This window comes from Sinohyriopsis cumingii, chromosome 14, assembly GCF_028554795.1.
Source record: "Sinohyriopsis cumingii isolate HCF-2022 chromosome 14, ASM2855479v2, whole genome shotgun sequence".
Lineage (NCBI taxonomy): Eukaryota > Metazoa > Mollusca > Bivalvia > Unionida > Unionidae > Sinohyriopsis > Sinohyriopsis cumingii.
In genome coordinates this window covers 60,754,109-60,758,757 of record NC_142974.1, presented here as the reverse complement: position 1 = coordinate 60,758,757, position 4,649 = coordinate 60,754,109, and the positions used below count along the sequence as shown (strand labels likewise).

General features: G+C 37.7%; 1 protein-coding gene across 1 annotated transcript in view; it reads right to left on the bottom strand.

Annotated features, from left to right (window-relative positions):
* The window catches only part of LOC149783957 (putative apolipoprotein(a)-like protein 2), a 12,162-nt gene extending 8,498 nt beyond the window's left edge, over nt 1-3,664 (bottom strand). The window contains exon 1 of the mRNA XM_089933180.1: nt 3,578-3,664. The gene's annotated coding sequence lies outside the window, so the exon portion shown is untranslated. The remainder of the gene's footprint in view (nt 1-3,577) is intronic.
* Nucleotides 3,665-4,649: the final 985 nt, after the last annotated feature.

Here is a 4,649-nt window from a genome sequence, read left to right as displayed (position 1 = left end):
TGGAGTTGTTTAGAAAGCTAGTGACTCAAAGTGTTCCATTTATGCATTACACGCAATAGGAGAAAATTTTGAGAACATTGCATGACCGTGCATTTGAAGGTAAAATATGTCGACAATCCGCATCAACGCGATCGCAGGTCAATATTGATTGGTTTGTTGGGTAACATGGACTGTTAAGGAGACTTTTCGATATAATATTTTCTCTTCCGATTGCTTGCTGACACAACAATCTCAAGACAAGACCGTGTCCGACAAGAACGTTCTAATATTCTACGCGGTTAAACGGAAGATGAGAGTTCCATTTGTTATTTAGGCGGATTTCGGATACCTGAACATTCCAGGGACGGTTGCTTCCCGATGACCTTGCGGTGCAATCAATTACAGCACAATTTGTCTTTAAAGTCCCATGCTGGTTTTGCGACAATACCGGCAGCTGCGATGGAAAGACTTGACTGGGATAAAGACTCGATTCCCTCGCGAGCGGACATAATTATGTTTGCCGTTGACATAAGCAACTGTTGCACAATGATTCATTGATTTATTTGCGAAATCATTTGATGGCGACGAGGACCTCTCCGGAAGCTCTGGAGTGCGCAATTACTGTGACATGAATGGTGCGTATAGACGTATGTAAGTTCGTACGCAACCCTGCAAAATAAGAATGCAGGTTGTTCTTCTTATCCAAACAAGGAATGTCGGTTATTTAAACAGGCAGGGAATCGCAACTACATCGAAAGTAGGAACAAGCGACATTCCTAACAATATCAATAAACTCATGACGTTCCGGCTGAGTTAGGTGCAGTTATTCGACTTGTTGAACTTCATCAATTCAAGTATGACCAAATTCGTTACAAACATTGAGGCCGAGGGTGATGACCGATTTACGTTTGCGCAGTCAATAACGCGCAGAAAATAATCAGCGCGGCTACGTTGCCACCTATTTTAGGTAAAAGCTTTTTCAGCTAACTAATCCCAATATCACTTCCGTCCTTGGAGGTTCAATAATTTGTCTTTATGTGCCTAATACGTTTTTCCATTACTTTGTCTTCGCTAGAACCCATATTGCATGAATCAGTGGTATTTTTATTTAGTACGAATTAAATTATAGGTAGAAAGTGTGCAACAAAGCTTTTGGCACTCATCGAGTACTTGAGGAGGAGCAGCGATAACAAACTTATCATGACGAGGGGCACACGACGAATTACGAACGAAAGATGGACAACAAATCATCCGGTTAACCCTTTTGGTCTTTCTTCAGTGGAGACAAACGTTCCCCTGCCACCTCCATAATTCTTATAACCCTGCTAAGTGAAAGAGAGACGAATGTAGACAATACACCATCGCTCATTCACCCACAACAGTCATATGATAGGGCGACAGAAGAGAATTAAGTCGGAATGCTGACACACGAACATGTGATTAAATGATCACGTGTATCTGTCTCAAACGTGGTTAAAAAAAGAAAAAAAAGAAGGAATATTCACGCATTCACACAAACATAATAAAGTGCTCACATACAATCAAACATTTAAAAAACATAAATGTTATAGGGGTTTTCAGGTTATTTATTGAAGATAAAACAATAGAAAATACGTACCTAGAAAACGACATTCAAACATATACAAACAAATGTATTTTCATACCGGTGTTGGCCCCTTTATGGAACTTTACAATTAAGGACAGACTATACATCTATGTAACTTTTATTATGGGTGTACAAACAGGATAAGAGAACACAAAAAACAATTGTGTAACACATAAATACATGTAGCCCGGTTTGGTAATTTTTTTTATAGACTCTGGCCTCTATAAAGCCCAGTTGATAAACATAGGGTTTTTAGGTAATGTCTCGGTTGAATATGCCCTATATAATGTCACATGAATACATGTTTATTTTGCGGCACGGGTGATGATCACATTCTCAGTCACATACCGACAAACAATACAGTGGAGTATATTATGAGAGCTTAGCGTCCCCTTACCTACTTATCGCCAAACAAAGCAATACGTGTCATTACATTCCAAAACAACACGCATACAGACGCATGGAAAACACTGACGCAGTTATTTAAAAAATCATGTGAAAGCTAATGTGAGATATTTAATGAACATGATAACTAACACCCACCATTATGAACACATACGCACAAATACTTATTTTATCATCCAACACTCACACTTGGATATAAAGCAGACAAGTGCATAGAATGGGTGCATTTGATGGGTGTATATATTCGTACAGAAATTAAATCATAGATGACATTAAAAAGATGAGTTGACTGTGCGAAATATCTCAAGCAACATCAAGGAGAATACACTTTCCTCCATATCAACGATCATAGTCATCGTCATCAGCTTTAGAAACTAAACCAAGGACGACGTCGACGGCAGTAGACAGTGGATTAGAATAAGAAAATATTTAAGACAGAAGACAGTTACAGCTTTCAATAGTAGATACATGCCCTATATGTGGACTGTTTTTCAAAGCAACGGCTATATTTAAGGTCGCCAAGTTCTCATACATTATAGCCACATACATTAAAAATAACATGGCATTTAAAGTGTTGGTATAGAGCAAATTGATACACCAATAATATTGGCATATCAAATTGTGATCCGCCCATGGTGCAATAATACGAATATATAAACATTCTTTCAACTGCAGGCCTATATATTAATGATGAATTTCTACTCATTCATGAATCATAAATGACACATGAAAATAACGATAAAAAGTATCAATTGTCCCTGTTTTCTAAAGGAAATTAAAATAGTGCACAATTTCATCGGAACCCTTTCTTTTTTCCATTCCCCTCTCCCGAACTCTGGAGTGAGAGAGAAAAACATATGGCGCTGGACGACAACATTAAAACTGAACTTGTACCAAGTAACCTACAGTAATCTGGTTCGTCGTAACGCTATGTTTACGCTTTCCTTGTGATGTATCTACAGTGTTCATAATAGTAATGATACATAGATTCAATTGACAGTCGACACTAGGCATAGACGTTAAATTGTCGGTTACGAGACACCCATACTGTAGCGTACTTGATGCTTGTCGTTGATGCTTCTTACAGCTATTATACTGTTCTAAAACTCAAGCATTAATTATTAGATATAAAAAATGTCCAAATGGTTACCCCCGTCCACCTCTCTCTCTCTCTCTTTCTCTCTCTCTCTCTGGATTATCGTATCTAGATATGAGCGTGAATTCATGAAAATACGAGCATAGTGGATTTTCGCTAGTGTTATATGACGATGTCTTGGACTTATGAAAGATGGCAAAGTTTAGACAGACCGTCAAAAGAGGAGAGAGAGTAGTGGGGTCACTAGGATGGTGCGGACCGGACCGCGTAACACCATCAGAGGGGGTGACACCAAAAGGATTGCCTGTAAAAGTTTTGAAATTTTATATAGGAAGGAGGTCCATGGGGTGACACCATGAGTTACTACACAGGGTGACACCGACTGTATTGACGCCACTGAGAGAGAAAGAGTTTTATAGTCTTAAGAAATGTTAATTAAAGCAGAATAATGAATTAGATGAACTGCTACTATATTAAAAAAAATGTATTACCTCTTATTGGTTCGTCATTTCGCTTAGTTTCTATTCCACGCTAATTTCCATGCGCCACTACGTCATTGCCTAACCGTTCAGGTTCAGTGTACAAGAAGTTAACCATTTCTGTAGTGCACTACTTTCTTCATAAAAACCATACTTCATGTTTAAAGCAGTAGTGTGTTTTATCTTGGTTTAATAAATGTGATAAAAATAGAAACTGAAAATGAAAACAACCAACGTATCAATTTGCATATGTGATTGTGAACTATAAGAACAAACGTAGAACTACATTTTGTAGCGGACACACTCGCAGGGATGTGAGGAGTTCATTCACTCGGTCAATACACAGTTATCCGGAGCATATGGTAACTCCATTCAAGGTGCAAAGATATGTATTTGTATGTGATATAAATACAATATATGAATAGTATGTACGCTGTACTCAAGCCTCGTTTCCTTTTAATGAAAAATGTATACTCTCGTGGAATATCATTGATATAGCGTACATAATCTACATATATTCTGGCAATATGATGTATTGTTCTGATGACCCCTAGGTTCTGATCTAATGGATGGTTCGAGTCAAACTCGAGGAAAAAGTAAATACGCTTCCAGTAGTGTTCTCCCCTCCAAGTGTACATTTCTGGTGCATACTATATATGTATGTTATTTAAATGTCTAGCTGGTTTAAAGCGAAAAATGACATGAATGATAAACCTGTATTATTGGATCGTAAACCTACACAATATTGGTCCGATAAAGTATTTTGTGTTAGATTAATTAATAATTAATTTAATAAATTATCGGGTGTGAGACTAGCTGATATTATACTTGATAAATTTTTGTGGTACTCTTACTACTATTATATCGAACTATTACCATAACATGCGACATATTTCAATCTGTTCTGAAGCCATACTAGGTAATAGTGAGCGATATTTCCATAGTGAACTAAAGGATCCTAGCCCTACTCAACGTCAGTTTGCATGCACGGTTGTAGGTCGATTCTCAACCACAACCCCCAACTCACACCAGGTTTGTTATCAATTTAAGACTTTTACTGAGTCCCAATATACCGCATTCCATG